At 37.9% G+C, this 23,586-nt stretch overlaps 1 pseudogene; it reads right to left on the reverse strand.

Moving 5' to 3' along the window:
- Positions 1 to 622: 622 nt before the first annotated feature.
- LOC100348433 (RNA-binding protein 34-like) overlaps positions 623 to 23,586 on the reverse strand; it is a 91,269-nt pseudogene continuing 68,305 nt past the window's right edge.

Raw genomic sequence — 23,586 nt, forward strand, 5'->3', positions numbered from 1 at the left:
AGAAGTACTAGAAAAACACTGTAAGGCAACTGTCATAAGTATGCTCAAAGAACTAACAAAAACTAGGAGAATGATGTGTGAACAAAAGGAGAATATCAATAAAGAAAAATCATAAACGGAACCAAACAAATCTTGTCACTTGAAATACACAAACTTCTGAAATGGTACCTAACTAGAAGGTTTTAATAACAAATTTGATCAATCAGAACAAAGAATCAGCAGTTAAAAAAAGGTTCATTGAAATTATCCTGTCTGAGAAGCTGAAACAAAAAAGAATGAAGAAAGATGATCAGAACCTAAGAGACTTGTGAGACACCATAAAATGTACCAACATATGAATAATGGGAATTCTGGAAGGAAAAGAGAAAGAGAGTCAGGGGAAGAGAGAATATCTGAATAAATAAATAAATAAATAATGGCTCCAAATGTTATTAATTTGATAGGAGATGTAAATCTATATAGTGAAAAAATTCACTGAACTCCAAGGGTAAACACAGAGATACATATTGAGACACATTATAACTAAATTGTTGAAAGTTAAAGAAATAATCTTGAAGTAGCAATCATAAACATGCGATAACAGTGGAAAGACTGACATTTGGCCTAGTGATTAAGATGCCAATTAAGATGCCCATTTCCCCATCAGAATGCCTGGATCTGAGTCCAGACCTTGCTTCTGATTCAAGCTTCCTGTTGATGCACACTCTGGAATGAAAAGAATAATTATCAGCCAAAATTCTATATGTGGAAAAGCTACCTTTCAAAAATGAGAGTCCTTCAGTCTGAAATGAAAGGACAGTAGATAGTAAGTCAAAGCCATATGGCCGGCGCCGCGGCTCACTAGGCTAATCCTCCGCCTAGCGGCGCCGGCACACCGGGTTCTAGTCCCGGTCGGGGCGCCGGATTCTGTCCTGCTTGCCCCTCTTCCAGGCCAGCTCTCTGCTGTGGCCAGGGAGTGCAGTGGAGGATGGCCCAGGTGCTTGGGCCCTGCACCCCATGGGAGACCAGGAAAAGCACCTGGCTCCTGGCTCCTGCCATCGGATCAGCGCGGTGCGCCGGCCGCAGCGCGCCGGCCGTGGCGGCCATTGGAGGGTGAACCAACGACAAAGGAAGACCTTTCTCTCTGTCTCTTTCTCACACTGTCCACTCTGCCTGTCAAAAAAAAAAAAAAAAAAAAAGCCATATGAGGAACTGAAGAATTTCCATAGAAGTAACTACATAGGTAAATGTAAAAACTATCTTTGTTGTATTTTTGGTTTGTAACTCCCACTTTCCATTTTCTATATAATATAAAAGATAAGTTGATAGAATAGTAATTATAAATATGTTAACTGGCACATATAATAATGAAATTAAAACAATTTTTTAAATGTATTTATTTTATATCAGAGATACAGACAGAAAGTGAGGGAGACAGACAGGCATACATAGACAAAAAGAGGGCTCCCATCTACTGGTTCACCCCTAAATGCCCACAAGAGGTGGACAAGGTCCAGGCAGAATCCAATACCTGGGAATACAATCCTAGTCTCCCAAGTGGATGGCAGGAACCCAATTACTTGAGCCATGTTTGTTGGAGCCAGAGTTAGGAATTGAACCCAGGTCCTCTGATGTGTGCTTCTTAATCACCAGGCAACACCTACTCCTAACAATGAAATTGTTGACAGTGGTACCACAAATAAATTGTGTGACAGAGCTGTGTGGAGCAGTTTTTGTATACCATTGAAGCTAAGTTGGTATCAATTAGAACTAGATATATACAAATTTGGGATGTTACTTGTTTTCTCCATGATAATGACATAGAAAATATAAAAAAATACACAAAAGTGAATAAGAAAGTATTCAAAACTGTATACTACAAAAATCAGTTAGACACAAAAGAAGACAATTATGGAAGATGAAGAACCAAAAAAGTTTGACAAATAACCCCTTCTTCCTTTAATATTACTTTCAAATGGTTTAAATTCTCTAGTCAAAAGGTAGAAATTAACAGAATGAATAAAAAGATCTTGATACAATTAGATGCTATCTGTATGAGACTTGGTTTAGCTCTAAAGAAATATGTAGATTCAAAGTAAATGGATGGAAAAAGATATTTTATATAACAATAACCAAAAGGCAACAGAGGTAGCAATACTAATGAGACAGAAAAATAGAGTTCAAGTCAAAGTGTTACAAGTTATAATGAAATACATTATGTATATATATTTTATGTTGCTGAAATTACCATTAATCAAGAAGAAATAATAAGTATAAGCATATACAAACCAAACAACAGAGTCTCTAAATATATGCAGCAAGCATTTGATATGGTTGAAAGGAAATAGACACTTTGACAATAATGATTGAAGACTTCAATACTGGATGAAACATCTAGGCAAAAGATAAATAAGGAAGTTTAGGATTGAACAATACCATACGAGTCAACTAGATCTAAGAGTCATGTATGGAACACAATTCAACAACAAGATACACAATATTTTTTCAAGGACACTCAAATCATTCTCCAGAATAAATCATATATTAAGTCACTAAACAACTCTCAGTAAATTAAAATAATACAAAATACCTTAATGGTCACATCAAATAAGGCCAAAAATCAGTATTAGAAGAAAAAGAATATCACAAGAATGTGGAAAATCAGCAATGCTCTTAAACAAGTAGTGGGTCAAAAAATATATCACAAGGAAATTAGAAAATACTTGGAGATGAATAACAACAAAATCAAAATATGCCAAAACTCAAGGAATTCAGTGTAACCAATGGTGAGAGTGAAATATATAGCTGTAAATGTCTACATTAAAAAAGTCAAAAATATCTAAAATGAATAACTTCACACCTTAATGAGCTATATAAAGAAAAGTAAACATAAATCTAGATGTATGAAGAAAATAATAATAATAAAAAAGAGCCAGGATAAGAAATACAGAGAATAGAAAAACAATAAGACTCAATGAAACCAAAAGTTGGTTCTTTGTTGTTTTTTTTTTTCCTTAAGATTTATTTATTTTGAAAGGCAGAGTTACAGAGAGGCAGAAGCAGAGAGAGAGATCTTTATTTTTTTAAAAGATTTATTTATTTATTTATTTGAAAATAAGAGTTAAACAGAGAGAGAAGGAGAGGCAGAGAGAGAGAGAGAGAAGTCTCCCATCCACTGGTTCACTCCCCAACTGGCCACAATGGCTGGAGCTGTGCCGATCCCAAGCCAGGAGCCAGGAGATTCCTCGAGGTCTCCCACGTGGGTGCAGGGGTACAAGGACTTGGGCCATCTTCTACTGCTTTCCCAGGCCATAAAAGAGAGCTGGATCAGAAGTGGAGCAGCCGGGACTTGAAACAGGACCCATATGAGATGCCGGCACTGCAGGCAGTGGTTTTACCATCTACACCACAGCGTCGGCCCCAAAAGTCGGTCCTTTGAAAACACTAAAAACTTTGATAAGCCATTAGCTAAATCTACAAAAAAAAAAAAAAAAAGAATAAACAAATAGCTAAAATAAGAAACAAGAGGGCATTACTATTGACTTTTCAGAATTAAAAATTATATAAGAGAATAAATGTGAAAAAGTGTATCCCAACAAATCTTATAGTCAAGAAGAAATGGATAAATGTGTAGAACACACAAATTACCAAAATGCATCCAGGGAGAAATGGAAAATCTGAACATAATAAAAAGATTAACACAAGAACCAAAAGCCTTCCAACACAAAGAAGTCCAGGTGCAGATTTCACTGGTAAATTCTATCGAACAGTTCAATAATAATGGAAATACCTTCAAAAAACATCCAAAATATAGAACAGAAAGAAACATTTCCTAATTTATTTTATGATGCCCTTATGTCAAGGGCAAAAATACTACAAGGAAACTTTAAACAAATGTCCCTTATGGATATAGATGTTTTTATTTTTTTTGTTTTTATTTTTTTATTTTATTATTATTTTTTTTTTTGACAGGCAGAGTGGACAGTGAGAGAGAGAGACAGAGAGAAAGGTCTCCCTTTGCTGTTGGTTCACCCTCCAATGGCCGCCGCAGCCAGCGCGCTGCGGCCGGCGCACCGCGCTGATCCGATGGCAGGAGCCAGGTACTTATCCTGGTCTCCCATGGGGTGCAAGTCTTTGACAAAATACTTTTAGACAGACTATGGCAGCATATTGAAAGGATTGTATACCATGACAAAGTAGCATTTATCACAGAAATATAAGGGTTGTTTAACATGAGAAAAACTGTTAATGCAACACTTCACATTAATAGAATAATGAAAAATATATTATTATCTGAATTAATACAATAAATGCATCTGACAAAATCTAGCATCTTTTCTTTTTTTTTTTTTCATGTAAAAAATGTTTAAAACACTTCTAAGTAAAAACCAATCTTGCCCAGAAAAGAATCACAGGTTTTAGGGATCCATTGACAATGAACGTCCCAAGATTCTCTTACAATAGCATTAGCCAATGGACTTGAATCTCATAGGGTTGAGAACAATTAACCTCCGATAGTTCAGACTGGCAAACATTTAAAATAACATGAGAACTGAGTGAACCCCATCCCTTTACATACTCACACACCATAAATAAGAACACCCCAAATCAATGTCCCCAGGTGCCTGTAAAGTGTCCTGGGTAAAAATCTAGCATCTTTTCATGATAGGAACACTCAAAACACTAGAAATGGAAGAGAATTTCCTCAATATGATAAACTGCATTTATGAAAAACCAATAGCTAACATTATCAATGATGAAAACTGAGCATTTTCCCCTGAAGATTAGGAGCAGGACATGAATGCCCATTTTCAGCACTGCTATTCATTATTTTACTGAAAGTACGAGCTAGAACAATTAGGTAATAAAAAGAAATAAAAGACATTCAAATTAGAAAGTAATAAGTAAAACTATTTCCATAAGCAGATAACATAAGCCAGAATGCAAAAAAAATCACAAGGAACACACACACACAACTCATATTTGTTACGGTTAGAATTGTGTCTATGAAACAGATAGTTTATGTCTTACATAACCTCAAATACCTCAGAATGTAACATTATTTGGAAATAAAGCCATTGAGAATGCAATTGATTAAGATGGGGTCGTATAGAAATAGAGTTAACCTTTAATCCAATATGCCTGGTGTCCTCTAAGATGATGTGAAGGGACACAGATACACAAAAGAATACCGTTTGATGATTATGAGTAGACTGGAGATGCATCTCAAGTAGAAGAATAGCAAAGGAACTGTCACAAGCTGGAAGAGACAAAGAAGAACTCTTCCCCACAGCCCTTGGAGAAAGCATAGTTCTACCAATACCTTGATTTTAGACATTGACTCCAGTACTGTGAGAAAAGACATTTTTGTTGATCTAAGCCAGGTAGTTAGTGTTAATGTGTTATGGCAGACTTAATCATCTGATTGAGATTGGGTCAGCAGTTGGAGTGTTGCAGTAATATATACCTAAAAATGTGGAGTTTGGAATCTGGTAATAATAGAGACTGGCAGAGTTTTAAAGTGCTTATAGAAAAATCATAGATTGCCTTTAAGAGATGATTGGTTAAAATATGAGTACTAAATGTACTTATAGTAAGAATTTAAGAAAAAATTATGAACATGTTGCTGGACACTTGATAAAAGGTAATCCTTGTTATAAGGTGGCTGAGTCTTGTCTGAATTATATTCTGTCACAAAGAATGTGGAATCTGTAAGTAGTGATCTTAGCTATTTAGCTAAGGGGATTTCTAAGTAAAATGTGAATGATGCAGCCCAATTCCTCCATGTTTATTGTAAAATGCAAGAGGAACAAGATAAATTGTTGGATAACTATTTATCACAGTGGAACCAGAACTGATGACTTGGAAAATCCTCTGCCTACACAGATAGTGTGCTTTAGAAGCAGTCAAGTATATGGCTGAACAATTGCTTGCTAAGAGATAGGTGTGTGACATGTAGATTTAATGAACCATCTGAGCAGAAGCCATGATTAGACATGTAGTGATTTAGTAGGTAACTATGGAGAATCTTCTTATCCAATGACTTGGATCACCATAAATTGGACATGAAGCCAATACATGTTTTGAGAATTTTATACCAGCAAAAAGTGTTGCCAGCCTAAAGTGAATGAGACAGAGCTGGGACAAAAAAAGAAGAAAAAATGACTCCAAGGGTAGAGATATGGTAGCAGAGGATAGAGCACCAAGTCATAGAAGACTATTCATGTATGTATATATATATATATACATATATATATATATATATAACAACAGTTACAGAGGGGAAGAGAGAGAGAGAGACAGGGAAAGAGAAACTTCCATACACTGATTCACTCCCCAAATGACAGCAATGACCTGAGTTGGGCCAGGCTGCAATCAGGAGCCCAGAACTCTATCTGGGTCTGCGACATTTGTGGCAGGCACCCAAGTACTCTGGCCATCTTCCACTACTTTCCCAGGTTCCTTAGCAGGGAGCTGGATAGGAAGCAGAGCAGCCAGGATTCAAACTGGCACTTATGTGGAATGTTGGTGTCACAGGTGGCAGCTTAACTCATTGCACCATAACACTAGCCCCTAGAGGAATATTTTTAGTCCTTAAAGTCTGTGAAATTGTTCCTGTTGAGTTTTCAAGTTGTTTGGAACCCATGGCCATGTTTATTCTTCCTATTTTTCTGTTTTGCGATGTGAATATCTAACACACCTGTCCCATCCTTATATTTTGAAAAAAAAAAAAAAAAACCTCTTTTCTGGTTTCACAGGTCCACAATTGAAGAGTGGAATTTTGCTCTAGAATGGACTATACCCTGAGTCTCACTCATGACCAAGTTATATATTTAAGATGAGAATTTGGAGTTCATCATAATTAAAACTTTTCTGACTCAATGAACATTGTCAAGAAAGTGAAAAGATAACCTAAAAAGTAGGAGAAATATTTAAAAATTATCCAATTCATAAGGATCTGTTATACAGAATATATATTAAAAAAAAAAAACTCTTACAACCCAATTGCAAAAAGATAATAAAATTTAAAAGTGGGAAAAGGACTTAAATAAGCTAAAAAATCACTGAATGGCACACTTTAAATCATACATTGTGTAGTAGGTAAAATATACCAATAAAGCTGTTATGTTTTTTAAAAAATTTAATTGAGAGAAATGAGTAGAGGCTGTGGTATTGGATTAGACAATGGTTTCTTAGATATGACATTTAAGCATAAAAATATAGTAAAATAAATAAATTACGTTTTATCACAATGAAATTCTTTTTATACAGAGGAGTATACCAATAAAAATGAAAATTAAAGCCACAGAAAGGGAGAAAATATTTGAAAATGATATATCTGAAAATAAACCAGTGTCCAGAATATACAGAGAAATCTTACAACTAATCAACATAAAGACAGATAACTCATTTGATAAAATGGGCAAAGGATTTGGATAGAAATTTATTTAAAGATAAACAAATGGCAGTAAGTGAAAGAAAAGACATTTAGTAGCATAAGCCATAATGGAAATACAACCAATTGGAAATCCAAATCAAAATGAGATAGTACTTCAGAAAAAAAGGCAATAACAGATGTTGGTGAGAATGTGGAAGAAATAGAAACCAAATACTTTGCTGGTGGGATTGTAAAATGGTGTAGCCATTATGGAAAACAGTTTGAAGGTTCCTCAAAAAGCTAACATCAAATTATCATATGACCTACCAATTCATTCTGTAGGTATATACCAGAGGGAAATTAAAATATGGCCATACCCAAATGTGTGCACGAATGTTCATAGCACACTTATTCCTAAAGCCCCAAAGTGTAAATATACCAAATATCAAATATCCATAAACTGATTGATGGATATGGGCGTAAAAACATGGTATATCCCTATAATGGCATGTTATTGGTCAATAAAATAGAATGAAGAGTGATACATGACAAAACAAAGAAAAATCTATGAAGACATGATGCTGAGAAAACAGTCAAAAGGAAACATATTAGATGATTCTGTGTATAGGAAGTATCCAGAATAGGCAAAACCATAGATTTAGCCATTAGATTGTTGGTTGCCTAGGGCTGGGTCCTGATATGCTGTGAGTGAATGGAGTTTGCTAACGGATACAAAATTTGTTTTAGGGGTGATAAAAATGTCCTGAAATTAGTTTATAGTGATAACTGCACTGATACATGAATCATTGTATTTTATAAATCATTGAATAAATGTATAAATCATTGAAATTTAGTTTAAAAGTATATGAGTTATATCTTGATGTTTATAGCTTAAAGTATATGAATTATATCTCAAGAAAACTTCTTTTAAAAAAGAATAAGACTGTGATGATTTTAGACAATGTTTATCAGTAATAAAGTCAAATCGTGACCTTAAGATTCTAACTGAAAATAGTAAGTGACAAAACACCTTTCTTCTCTACAATTTAAAAAACAGAATAAATCTGGAGAAATATATGTATCTAAAAATCGAAGATAGTTTTATGCCATTTCTAGCACGTATTTCTAAGGAATTTAATAGTCACTTAAAGCATCATGAAAGTACCATGGCAGGGGACAGCACTGGGCGCAGCAGGTAAAGCCATCACCTGCAGTGCAGTGCCAGCATCCCATATGGGTGCCGGTTTGAGACCTGGCTACTCCACTTCCAATCTAGCTCTCTGCTATGGCCTGGGAAAGCAGTGGAAGATGGCCCAAACCGTTGGGCCCCTGCACCTGCATGGGAGACTCGGAAGAAGTTCCTGGCTCCTGGCTTCCAATCAGCGCAGCTCCGGCCATTGTGGCCAATTGGGGAGTGAACCAGTGGATGGAAGACCTCTCTCTCTCTCTCTCTCTGCCTCTGCCTCTGCTTTTCTCTCTGTGTAACTCTGACTTTCAAATAAATAAATAAATATTTTTTTTAAAAAAGAAAGTACCATGGCAGTACCAATATTCCAGTCCTAACACATGCACATACAGACTTAAACATCTTTCATTCATGTAGGTGGATATCTGAAATTCATCTGAATAACTTCTCTGCAAAATATATTTAGTTTCGTTTTTTTAACTACAAATATTACAGAGAGCTAAGTCTTTTTTTAATTCATCTGACCACATTCTCCTAAAATCTGTAAAGTAGGAATGAAGTTAGGCCTGATGCAATGCCTTCTAGCCTCACGTGTAGTTAAATATGAGAACGATCTCAAATATCATTTTCCACTGATTACAATTCAGAGCCTTGAAATTTAGCCCTGATTGAAGTTACAGTACTCTCCCCTTATCCATGGGCAATATATTGCAAGACCAAGGTAGATGCCCAAAACCACAGATAATAACAAATCTCACATATACTATGGTTTTTTTCCTATATGAGTACACCTAGGATAAAGTTTAACTTATGAATTATGAACACTAAAATATCAATAATAACTAATAATTAAATAGAAAAACTATAACAATGTGGTGTAATAAAAATTATTTAATACATATTAATTACTTTTAAATTTTCCATTCAATGTTTTTGGACCCTATGAGTAAATGAAATTAAGGAAAGGGAACCCCAGGAGAACAGGGGCCTAGTGTACTCCTTCAGACTTCTGGGGAGCAATAGTGTACTACATCTATATGGTATATTACTATTTGCACAATACTTTTATATACATTTTCATGGAATTCTCAAAGCAACCTTAGCTTAGAGGTACTGCTATGTAGCTTTTGTAGCTAGAAAAAATGAAAATATCAGTGAGGTCAATTTACTATTTAAAAGCTTATTCGCTCTGAAAAAGCTGAAACTTGAGCTTTGAAAGTCTGATATTTCCATGGTTTCCAAGCTTTGTCAACAGTTGATTGTACTCAGATGCATCTATACAAGTAGGACTTGAGTATGGAGAACAGAGAGGAGAGGAAGAGTAACATGGTATCCCATTAATATCAGAAGACTAGGGAATGAGTTCTTTTTTTTTTTTTTTTTTCAGATTCACTAGTTGTCATCCAGGACAGAGCAAGGGCCTGAATTATGAAAGACTTTATGCCTGAGGAAGCAGGGTTTATGGAGCAGATTCAAATAACAGAATAAATATTAATTCAGATTACAAAATAGACAATAAGGAAATATATGTTCATTAAATGTAGTCAGTATCCTTAGATGCTTTACTAGCATAAAAATAACTTTTAATTAGAAATAGAAATTTCATTTATTTTATTTTAATCTATTCAAGTGATTTAGATGAGCCCCAGCTATCCATACACATGATATAAGGGTATACTCTATGAGTGTGTGTGTATGTGTGTGTGTGTGTATCTTGAAATGTATGTTTTATTTATTTATTTTTTTGACAGGCAGAGTGGACAGTGAGAGAGAGAGACAGAGAGAAAGGTCTTCCTTTTGTCGTTGGTTCACACTCCAATGGCCACCGCGGCCGGCGCACCGTGCTGATCCGATGGCAGGAGCCAGGTACTTCTCCTGGTCTCCCATGGGGTGCAGGGCCCAAGCACTTGGGCCATCCTCCACTGCACTCCTGGGCCACAGCAGAGAGCTGGCCTGGAAAAGGGGCAACCGGGACAGAATCCGGCACCCCGACCGGGACTAGAACCCAGTGTGCCAGCGCTGCAAGGCAGAGGATTAGCCTATTGAGCCACGGCGCCAGCCCGTATGTTTTATTTTTAGAATTACATTTAGAACATTAGACAGGCTGGACAACTTACATGTGCTGTCTTCTCAGTTATAATGTAATCCATTGCTATAAGAAAATACTGGAAGCTGTGCACTTTATACAGAAAAAAGAGGTTTGTTTAGTTCAGTTTTGGAGACTGAAATTTCAAGATCAGGTGACCTATTAATTTAGAATCTAGTGAGAGCCTCCATGGCCGCATCACATTGTGGCAGATGGCATCATGATGGGAGTGAGTATGTGTAAGGCAGAGAGATCACATGTAGAGACAGTAAGTCAGAGAGTGAAGACAGGCCAGTGGTACTGTTTTATAATAACCCTCTCTTGAGAACTAATCAGCATCTCAGAGAACTACCTTAATTCCTTCTGCAGTCAGAACCTCTAATGATCTAATTACCTTATGCTAAACTCCACCTCCTAAAGGTTCTACCATGCTTCACATTGCCACACTGGGAGCAAGATTTCGACACAAACGTTCAGGGTACAGATCACCTCCAAACCATGGCAAGTTCTAAATTTCTATGCATGTCCAATCCTTTTTTTTTTTTTTTTTTTCAATTTTAAAGAACATATTTTTTTTTTCCCTGAGAAACCTTTTAATTAAGGGCCTGTCCTATCCTTACCTGAAAAAGCTTATGCCTTTGAGTTTTGTACTTCTGATTTTCTTTTGATAAAACGTTGCTTTTAATTGTTTCCATTTCTTCTTTTAAAAAATTGTTATTTCCTGTAATAACCTTGTAATGGATCTCTGTATCATTTTCTTTGTACATGTCTGCAAATAAAATTAGTTTGCCTTAGGTCTCACATAAATAAGTCAGGCACAGTTGTTTAATTATGAATTGTATTCTTCTTTGTCTTAGCAGTTTACCTAGCCCATTGCTCCGAAGAGCTCTCTTTCTTCTTTTCTAACGCATTGTTTAGGGGACAGTCAGTGTTCACAAGCTGGTACTCAACCAATTCATTTCCTATGACTGCAGAAGCACAATGCTTTTTTGCTTATCTGGCCTCATTTTGTTTGTTTTAGGAGATATATGGTAGAAAACAATCTGCTGTATTTTTCACAATTGCAGAAAAACTAACCCTGCTTTTCAGTGTATTGCATATTGCCATTTTTTTTTTCCTTTCTGGAAAGAGATGAGAGTGGTATTCTCGTTAAAAAGGACAGGAGATCAGTGTGTGACTGAATTCTGATTCTAATTTTGTTTCCAATTTCATGTGGTAATTTCTGACAAATACTCCAGGGTAAGTCTCTTGATTTTCTTCATAACCTTCTCTATCCCTTCACTTTCAAGCAGGTCAAATCATGTTACTCTATAAGTACCTCAGGGAGTATTTGAAAAATGCTGAGGATTTTTGTTATTTACCATAATTAACTTGTCATCAATGCAAGAGGAGTCCTTACTTTCTATATTACTTATAATTAAAGTTGAAACTCTATATCTGTGTTTACAAAATCAAATGAATAAATAAGTCCATTTAAATATTTTACAAGTTTAAGTATAACACTTAAAAAATTTGAAAAAAGCTTAAGAAATCATGTTCGTATCTATTCTAGAATAATTTCATTAATTTATGTACTTCTTTTCTCTTTTTAAAATTTATTTTATGTACTTGAAGAGTTACAGAGAGAGGGAGGGAGAGACAGAGAAAGAGAGCTTCCATCTGCTAGTTTATTCCCCAAAGGCCACAATGGCAGGGGCTGGGCCAGGCTGAAGGTAGGAGCCAGGAGCTTCAACCAGGTCTCCCATGTGGGTGCAGGGGCCCAAGCACTTGGGCCATCCTCTGCTACTTTCCCAGGTGCATCAATAGGGAAATAGATGAGAAGTGGAGCAGCCAGGACTTGAACTGGCCTCCATATGGGATACTGGCATCACAGACATTGGCTTTACCTGCTATGCCACAACACTGGCCCCAATTTATGGATTTCACATGTACGCATATCTTTGTTCTTAAAATGTGCTCATATACAACTCATAGATTTTTCACAAAAGGCTCGGGTCATTCAAACAAGAGTGAATAGTTTGGGCTGGCGCCGCAGCTCAATAGGCTAATCCTCCACCTGCGGTGCCAGCACCCTGGGTTCTAGTCCTGGTCGGGGTGCCGGATTCTGTCCCGGTTGCCCCTTTTCCAGGCCAGCTCTCTGCTGTGGCCCGGGAAGGCAGTGGAGGATGGCCCAAGTGCTTGGGCCCTGCACCCCATGGGAGACCAGGAGAAGCACTTGGCTCCCGCCTTCGGATCAGCGCGGTGCGCCGGCCGCAGCGCGCTGGCCGCGGCGGCCATTGGAGGGTGAACCAACGGCAAAGGGAGACCTTTCTCTCTGTCTCTCTCTCTCTCACTGACTAACTCTGCCTGTCAAAAAAAAAAAAGAGTGAATAGTTTGGATAATCATCTCCCATTTCCATTTCAGATTGAGTGCACACACAAAAGTAATGTTTTTTTTTTTTTTTTCAGTTAAGGTATATTTCTTTCAAATGGAGCCGATTTAAGTCTGGTCTACTTTGTTTCCTTATAGTGGTTTGTCTTCCATTCTTAACTTGATGTCAGAAGTTTTTTGTTTGTTTGTTTTTTGAATGGTTGTTTGCTATGTGGAAATTTCCAGCCACCAGACTACATGGTTATTGCTTAGTGAGTTCCTTCCCAAGGCTTCCATAGCAGTGAAAAATATCAATTATGGTACCTTCAGCTTCTTCAAGTAATAGAAAACTTAGACAAATATGTTATAAACAATGCAGAAATTTATTCCCCCCATCAGAATAAATTCCAAGTAGGCATATATAGGGCAGGGCATTTAATTGGATCACTGCCGTGATCAAGGATCCAGATTCTTTCCATTTTTCAACTTGATATGTAGTGAAAGCTACAAAGTGACAGTTTTGGCCCTGGGCTATTTTCTCTCATGGTCACAAAATGGCTGCCCCAGAAAGGAAAATGTCCAACAGAAAGAGAGGGAGTCTTTTCTTCTTTATGTCTCTTTTCAAGAAGAAAAAATGTTTTTACAGTAAGATTGTAAAATATCTCTGTTTTTGTCTCAATGGCCAAAAATGAAACTCATACCCACCTACAAATCAAGCATTGTCCATAGTGGAGTTCGCCACGATTGTATTTAAAATCTCAGGAATTACCCCGAGTCATACGGTGAAAGGGATAGCATTCTTGTATTATGTTATAGTTCAAGCAGAAAATAAGAACGGAATAACAGCTATTAGGTAGATAGTCAACAGTGTCTGCTCTACGTAGAAATTGTTACCCATCCTCTAGGCTTCTTCCTAAGACACATACATGAAGCTAGTTCTGACAGCATCCTCACTTAATCTTTGCTAATTCAGTTTCCTTTGACAATTTCGTATATTACTTTTGAAAGAAAGCCTAAAATGAGACCTTGACATTTAGTACTTATGTCAGCCTTATTACTTGAGTTATGTTGCATTGCATCCATTTAATTTAAAAACATATTGATTGGGGCCGGCACTGTGGCGTAGTGGGTAAAGCTGCTGCCTGCAATGCCAGCATCCCATATGGGTGCCAGTTTGAGCCCCAGTTGCTTTACTTCCGATCCAGCTCTCTGCTGTGGCCTGGGAAAGCAGTAGAAGATGGTCCAAGTCCTTGGGCCCCTGCACCCACATGGGAGACCTAGAATAAGCTCCTGGCTCCTGGCTTGGGATTCACATAGCTCTTGGCCGTTGTGGCCAATTAGGGAGTGAACCAATGGATGGAAGACCTCTCTCTTTCTCTCTCTCTCTCTCTCTCTCTGCCTTTGTGTCTCCTTCTCTCTCTGTGTAACTCCAACTTTCAAAGAAACAAATAAGTCTTAAAAAAACATATTGATGTATAATCTTTGTACATTAGGATATGCCCATTTTAAATGACAGTTCATAGACATATGCCTGTATAAACATTATAAAAATAAATAGACAAAATTTCTGTAACTCAAATGTTCTCAGTTTCCCTTTTTGGTCAGTTTTCTCCAAACCTAGTCTAAAACCTTTACCATAACCCATTCATAGTTGTCCTTCATCAGGTTGAGGACATTCCATTTTCATTTTACTGAGAATATTTTCTTTTTATCATTAATATTTAACTGTTTTAATTTATTTATTTTGTTTGGTGTTCTTTTTTCTTGCCTCATCTCAAACTGGAAACTTTATCTCACTTTCAATATACAGCAGCTGATATCTCTGTTGTGTTCTTTTTTTTTTTTTTTGAAGATTTATTTATTTTACTTGAAAGAGTTACACAGAGGAGGAGAGACAGAGAGAGAGAGAGGTCCTCCATCTTCTGGTTCACTCCCCAATTGGCTGCAACGGCTGGAGCTTCGCCAACCCGAAGCCAGGAGCCAGGAGCTTCTTCCAGGTCTCCCATGCGGGCGCAGGGGCCCAAGGGCTTGGGCCATCCTCTACTACTCTCCCAAGGCACAGCAGAGAGCTGGATCAGAAGTGGAGCAGCAGGGCGCCCATATGGGATGCCATCACTGCAGGTGGTGGCTTTATCTGCTATGCTGCAGTGCCTGCCCCAGTTCCATTCTTCTTCTTCTTCTTCTTTTTTTTTTTTTTTTTTTTTTTTTTTTTTTTTTTGACAGGCAGAGTGGACAGTGAGAGAGAGAGACAGAGAGAAAGGTCTTCCTTTTGTCGTTGGTCCATCCTCCAATGGCCGCCGCGGCTGGCGCACCGTGCTGATCCGATGGCAGGAGCCAGGTACTTATCCTGGTCTCCCATGGGGTGCAGGGCCCAAGTACTTGGGCCATCCTCCACTGCACTTCCCGGGCCACAGCAGAGAGCTGGCCTGGAAGAGGGGCAACCGGGACAGAATTCGGTGTCCCGACGGGGACTAGAACCCAGTGTGCTGGCACCGCAAGGCGGAGGATTAGCCTAGTGAGCCGCAGGGCCAGCCTGTTCCATTCATTTTTAAAAGCACTTTATTTATTTTGAAAGGAAGGGGGGGGGGAGGGGGAGAGAAAGAAAATCTTTGATCTGTTGTTTCACTTCCCAAATGCCCACAATAGCCAGAGGTTGGCATGGCTAAAGCCAGGTCCTGGAACTCAGTCTGGCTTTTTGGCTTTCTCACATGAGTGTAAGGGAACCAAATATGTGAGCAATTGCTGCTTTTTCCCTGGCACTTCCAATTTTTCTACTGTACATGAACAGTTTTGCAGTTATTTCAAGATTTGGACAGTTTTATCATGCTTTCTCTTTGAGTTCCTTGCTTTTATGGATTGACTCTGACTTTCCAGTTACTCTGCTGGCTTCTGGCTGTGTCTTCTGACACTTGAAACTCATAATGCTCTAGCTTTCTGCTGTTGGAGCTATGCATGACTGGGAATATATTTGTTTTATTGATCTATAATTTAATTCTATTGTTGTCAGAGAACATTGTCTTTATGATTTCTCTAGTTTGTAATTAATTGAAATTTTTATGGCTCAATTTATGGCTATTTCATGTTAACTTGAAACAAATAAGTGTTCTTCTCTTATTGGATAGATATTCTATAAAATTTCAATTTAGCCAAGTTGATTTATTGTGCTGTTTAAGCCTCCTATACCCTTCCTGGTTTTCTATCTACTTGTTGTATTGATTATAAAAAAAAGGAATTTTAAAATTTCCAACCACAATGTAGGATTGTCTATTTATCCATGAAGTTCTATCAGTCTTTCTACTTATGTTTTAAAACTCTGTAATTAGGTGCTTATACATTTAGGATTCTTTTCCTGAAGTCTACTTTGACATTAATGTAGCTAGCTATTCCATTATTTTATGAATAGTGTTGCAAGGTGTATCATTCTTCATCCTTTTACATTGAAACTATCAGTATTTTTTTTAAAAAAGATTTATTTATTATTTGAAGGTCAGATTTACACAGAGAGAGGAGAGGCAAAGAGAGAGAAAGAGAGAGAGGTCTTCCATCTGCTGGTTCACTCCCCCATTTGGCCGCAATGGCCTGAGCTGCACTGATCCCAAGCAAGGAGCCAGGAGCCTCCTCTAGGTCTCCCACATGGGTGCGGGGGCCCATGGACTTGGGCCATCTTCTACTGCTTTCTCAGTCCATAGCAGAGAGCTGGATCGGAAGTGGAGCAACCAGGACTTGAACTGGCACCCATATGGGTACTGGTTTGAGTCCCAGCTGCTCCACTTCCTATCCATCTCCCTTCTATTGGCCTGGAAAAAGGAGGAGAAGATGACCCAAGTGCTTGGGCCCCTACCACCCATGTGGGAGACCAGGATGGAGCTCTTGGCTCCTGGCTTCAGCCTGGCCCAACCCTGACGGTTGTGGCCATCTACAGAGTGAACCAATGGATGGTAGGTCTCTGTTTCTCCTTCTCTCTCTGTAACTCTGACTTTCATATAAATAAATAAATAAATAAATAAATAAATATTTTTTAAAAAAGAAAGTAATTCATTTTGATTATTTCTGTATTTCATTGCTTTATTTATAATGTTTATCATTAATGCAATTATTGATGTAGTTGAGTTTATAATGACCATCATTTTAAAATAAGTTACATATATTTTACTCTAGAGTTTGTGATGTACACATTTACATTTTCACAGTATACCTTGACATACTATTATATAACTTACTGCTTAATATGAGATCATTGTAAGTATACACTTTAGACTTGAACGTATGAAGGTACTTCAAAGGTATATGGCAAATTAGAATTGAAAGGCAAATTTATTTGATGAAAAACATTTTTGTAAATACATGCATAATTATTTCATATTGTGCATTTCTCTTAAAACTTTTGATTTTTTTTAATGACAGACAATTAAGTTACTTGTGCAATAGCTTCATCCTTTGGATTTTTTTATTTTAAGCTTTGCAAGAATGGTTCTAACGTAGCCTTTACTGCTAATTTAGCCTTCATGCTGGAGCATAGTGTTCCCTTGGTTTCCATGAATGCCTTAAATGTTTGGGTAAGGCTCTCCATTCTGTATGAGCTCCTCAGTATATAGCTTCTTGGTTGTTAGTTGCCTCATCTCATGTAGTTTGATTCTGTGCATTTTATGCAACAACAAACACAAGTAAATCCCTATATAGAGTTTTCAAGCTGTTTCCTGTGGATCTCTCTCCTTTCCAGTATGATGCCCTAAAACTTCCATCCCCAGAAAGTTTGTAGATTCTGATTTCTGTCTTCTCAGTTCAGTCAACCTTTCGAGTGCTCTGCTTGTTTTCTCTCTGTATGTCCTGGTCTGGAAAGTGCGCTTCTGACCTAGCGCCAAAGTGATCATAGGTATCGTTTCCCTTGTCTTCTGTGTTCATCTGTGACAATTTCTAAAAATTGTAGTTTCACATATTTTGTTGAGTTTTCTACTTGTTTAGGTTTGGAGAGCAAGTGTGGTTTCAGTTATTTCATCACGATTTGAAGCAGGTTTGTCTTTTCTATGTTTTTGACTTGTGTTGGAGCTCCATGCTATAGAGAAAAACACCATCTTTCAAAGCTGAAACTCATCTGTGTATGGTTTTATCTTCGTAGATGTGTGTCTAAGAAATACATGAAGATGAAACTCTCTTTCTCTCTCTCTGCAACTCTTTCAAAAAAATAAATAAATCTTTTAAAATATATTAATTTTGTAATTGTAGTCAACAATGAAGGTGAAGAAAAACATTTTTGAATACTGTTTTAAAACATAGAAAGAACAAGGCTTGCAGGCATTTTTCAAACCAAAAATATTATAATCTCCAACAGAAGATAAAATTGATTCTATGATATAAGAGGTGGACTATAACTTGAGTGAAGTTTCTGTAATCAGGTCTATTTTTAAAGATATTTTAAATATTAAAGGCAGAGTTAGAGAGAGAGAGGAAGAGATACAGAGATCTTCCAACTGCTGGTTCACTCCCCAGATGGCTGCAGTGATTGGGGCTGGCCCAGACCAAAGCCAGGAGCCTGGAACTCCATCTGGGTCTCTGATAAAGCTTGCAGGGATACAGGCATTAGGAACATCTTCCTCTGCTTTCCTAGGTGCATTATCAGGGACCTGGATTAAAAGTGGAACATGCAGGACTCAAATCTGTGCTTGTATTTGATGAGAATGGCAGTTTAACCCTCTGTACCACAACACTGGCCCCAATATAGCTATTTTTTTAAGATTTATGTATTTATTTGAAAGTCAGATTTACACAGAGAGAGGAGAGGCAGAGAGAGAGAGAGAGGTCTTCCATCTGCTGGTTCACTCTCCAATTGGCCACAACAGCCGGAGCTGCACTGATCCGAAGCCAGGAGCCATGAGCCAGGAGCTTCCTCCAGGTCTCCCACGTGGGTAAAGAGGCCTAAGGTAAGGAGGGCCCACTGCCCTCCCAGGTCATAGCAAAGAGCCGGATCAGAAGAGGAGCAGCCAGGACTAGAACTGGCGCCCATATGGGATGCAGGCTCTTCAGGCCAGGGTGTTAACCCGCCGTGCCACAGTGCTGGCCCTGCTGGTTTTGTTTGTTTGTTTGTTTGGTTGGTTGGTTTTTTTTTTTTTTTTAAAGATTTACTTATTTATTTGGGAGTCAGAGTTACACAGAGAGAGGAGAGGCAGAGAGAGAGGTCTTCCATCTGCTGGTTTACTCCCCAATTGGCCACAACGCCCAGAGCTGTGCTGATCTGAAGCCAGGAGCCAGGAGCTTCCTCTGGGTCTTCCCATGCAGGTGCAGGGTCCCAAGGACTCGGGCCATCTTCCAGTGATTTCCCAGGCCATAGCAGAGAGCTGGGTCTGAAGTGGAGTGGTTGGGTCTTGAAACAGCGTCCATATAGGATGCTGGCACTGTAGGCGGTTGCTTTACCTGCTATGCTACAACATTGGCCCCAATCATAGCTATTTTTAAAAATAGCTGGCTTTGTTTTTTCTCTTCCATAATTAGTTTTCGTGAATTATATGATTGCCTCTTTCATTTTCTACTTCTAATATTTTATGATTATATGAAATATTCTAAGTATTCATTATGTCCTAGACAATGGCTGTAGATGATTTTTAGGACAGAAATAAAAATATTCCATTTGTCCCTTTCATGAGATTATAATCTATCATGGGAAATAAGAGAAACACACATACAGAAAGAGGTGGCTATTATGACTAATTAAAATACGACGAAATAGCCATGAGAACTTATAAATATATTTCTATAAAGGAATCTAGGAAGACTTTAACAAATTGACTTTTGCTATGGGCCTTGAACAATGGGTGACATTTGTTTAGATGGCTATGAGTAAAAGGGTGTTTCTGTCAGAAAATCTGTCAGAGCTGAAACTGCTCTGAAACTGCTATGGTTTTTTTTTTTTTAACATATATTACAAAGTTTAGAGTTTTATCTGGATATATTCACTTTACATTTTTAATTAAGTGTTATTAAAAATTAGTTGAGCTTATAGGTGAAATTGGAGTATTAAAATATATCCCAAAGAATTTATTAATAAAGATGTTAGAACAGGGCAAGTGTCAATGCTCTTTGATCTTCTTCTTTGTTCATTCTCTATCTACTCATTAAACTTCAGCTGGTATACTTTCCATAGAAAATGATCTCGTAAGATTCATACATTTTATTTTTCTTATAAATGTTAGCAGTTTGATTCATTGCTTGAGTGTTTTTGCATGTTATTTGGCTCGGTGGAATTTAAAGGTGATATGAATTTAAAAAATGCAGGAGCACATTATTGAGTGTTTACACGTTGTGGCCACCATGTTGAACAGTTGACATAAATTATCTCATTGAAATACTCAAAACAACCGTATGAGATAATTTTTCTTTCCATCTTATACATGAGGGAACTAAGACAGCAAATTTCAGTGAGCTGCCTCAGGTAACAGAGATAGTAACTATCAGAGAAGACTTTCAAACTTAGTGATTCACATCTTAACTAATGCCACACCACAGATTAATATCTTTTGTTAGCAAACACTAGCACTATTATTTATTAATAATTTACTATGTAGTAAGCATTGTCCTTTTTTTAAGATGTATTTATTTATTTCAAAGCCAGAGTTACAGAGAGAGAGAGAGAGAGAGAGAGAGAGAATCTTCAATCTGCTGATTCACTCCCCAAATGGCTGCAATGGCTGGAGCTGGGCCAGGCTGAAGCCAGGAGCCAGGAGCTTCTTCTATGTCTTCCATGTGGGTGCAGGGGCCCAAGGAATTGAGCCAAACTGTGCTGCTTTCCCAGGTACATTAGCAGGGAGCTGGATCAGAAGTGGAGCATCTGGGACTTGACCTGGTGCCCACATGGGATGCTGGCACTGCATCCCATAGCATAGGCTTTACCTGCTATGCCATAGTGCCAGCCCCTCAAGCTTTGTTCTAATCAAATTACATTCATTATTTTGCTTAATTCTCACAACTGATGACATTGATTATAATAACCATTTTGAAAATGAAGCTGAAGTAGAGGAAGTGGGTTTAATTTTTATTACTGGTCCTTGTATTTTTTAAATGTATTAATATATTAAGAGAACAGATTTCATGTATTTCATAGGTACAGTTCTAAGAAGATAGCCATACTTCTCTCACTCCCTTTTTCCATCCCTCAATCCCCCTTTTTCCTTCCTTTTTTCTTTAATTTTTGCAAAAACATAATTTCAGTCCACTCAAATCATAGGCTTAATGCACCACTCACCATAACATTCAACAAGCAAAAAGTAGAAAGACCACAGTTCCACAGGAGTATAAACAAGGGCTGAAAACATCAAGCAGAACACAAGATGTTCCTTACATTCCTGTACATTTTTTTGAAATCTATATTAACCACTACATATCAGAGAAAACATATGATATTATCTTTTGAGACTGACTTAGTTCACTATGCATAATGGTTTCCAGTTGCCTTCTACCTAGAGAAGCATTTTAAGTGCAGTTACATATACATTGAACAAAGTGATAAAATTTATTTAAAAGGTGAGAAAGTGAGCACAAACATATGTGGGCATAGGTAGGGGGTGGCCCAGAAGCAGAAAAGGGTTGAGGGAGGGGAAATGGAGAGAAAACACCTCAGTAACTCCTCCAGTCCTGGGCTACACAGAGAGGAGACAGTGCCTTTCCCAGGTTAGGCTTCTTTTATGAGGTCAGAAAGGGAGTGGATCCTCCATTTCAGGTCCCAGGCAAAGGGGTGATCTGATAGACATATAGACGGGTAGAATTAAGTGGGGTGGGGGCTTTTAGACTCTGAGTTCCAGATCAGTGATCCTAACTTAGCTTGTTTATCCCATATCAAAGCAAATGAAAAATCAAAAGGTTTAAGCAATTGACTCAAGTTCACAGAGAATTCTTGACTAGGATTAAAAACCAGATCAGTCTCATTCTAAGGCTGGTGTTCTTAAGCATTTTTATGTAATGCCTCATATTCTACTATTTTGATTTACTTGAATACAACTTGTAATGGTCTGTACTGTACAATATATAATTTTCTTATGAGAATGAAAATACAAATAAACAAATATCTGAGAAAGATTGGGGTAAAAGTACAGCTATCGATATTTCCATCACTACATATTACCTTGTGGGATAAAAGTACACCTATTAGTATTTCCATCACTACACCTTACCTTATAGGATGTCTAGGCATGTCAGACTTCTGCTGATCGAGTTTTGATATGATTATTATAGGAGTGGCTCTGTGAAAACCCTCAAGACAGCTCTTGGCATTGTGGCAAAAAAATGTCCTACATGAAGGATCTCTGTGAAAGAGACCCCAGTGGAAAGAAGTGGCCATCAAAGAAGGATGTACTTTTCTCTGAAGGGAGAAGAGAACTTCCACTTTGATTATGGCCTTGTCTAAATACTGGTGGAGATTGTGGATTTAAAAGGCTTCCATAGCCTTGGCAGCTCATGTCAAGAGCCTCAGGTGATCACTGACATCATACATAAGGGTGTTAGTTGTTAAATTAACAATAGGAGTTATTACTTACTTCCTTGCAGGACTTCTGTCCTCAATGAGTTGTATTATGAGAATTAACTGTAAAACTTGTTCTCAAACAGTGTGTGTGTGTGTGTGTGTGTGTGTGTGCAAATTGTTGAAATCTTTACTTAGTACAGAGCTGATCTTCTGTGTATAAAGTTAATGGAAAATGAATCTTAATGGAGAATGGGACTGGGAATGAGAGATGGAAGAGGAGATGGGGTGGGAGGGCAGGTATGGTGGGAAGAATCATTATATTCCTAAAGTTGTACTTCGTCACAAGCACCACTTGTCACACAAGCTTGACAAGGCTAATATGACGTGTCGGAGCATGAGAAAGAATCACACAGAATCGTTACAGTCTTTTTAATATACTTTATTATTCAATGACCAATACCACTCAATGTATATATATATATTCAATATATATACACACACACACACATATATATATATATATTTGAGGCACACATCTAAAAGTCAATATGACTCAATATGTCATTAGTCCACAGGTCTAGTCACACATCTAGGAGTAAGGCGATTTCCAGAAGTATCCTATCCAGCAATGGTAATAAGTATAAAGCATAAAAAGCATAAAACCATAAACAGTCTAAACACTCATGGCTTAAGGATATAATATGGGGGCCGGTGCTGTGGTGCAGCGGGTTAATGCCCTGACCTGAAGCTCCAGCATCCCATATGGGCACTGGTTCTAGTCCTGGCTGCTCCTCTTCCCATCCAGCTCTCTGCTATGGCCTGGGAAAGCAGTAGAAGATGGCCCAAGTCCTTGGGCCCCTGCACCTACGTGGGAGACCTGGAAGCAGCTCCTGACTCCTGGCATCGGATCGGTGCAGCTGCAGACGTTGCGGCCATCTGGGGAGTGAACCATCTGATGGAAGACCTCTCTCTCTGGCTCTACCTCTCTCTGCAACTCTGTCTTTCAAATAAATAAAATAAATCTTTTTAAAAAATGATGTAATATGAATGCTGCGTTCTCAAGGTTGGTATCACGGTCACAAAAAAGTCAAAGTCCAAAGTCCAGATTCCAAAGTCTCCCTTACTACTTGGAGAGACAGATCTAAGAACAGTCACTTAT

This window comes from Oryctolagus cuniculus, chromosome X (genome assembly GCF_964237555.1).
Source record: "Oryctolagus cuniculus chromosome X, mOryCun1.1, whole genome shotgun sequence".
NCBI lineage: Eukaryota > Metazoa > Chordata > Mammalia > Lagomorpha > Leporidae > Oryctolagus > Oryctolagus cuniculus.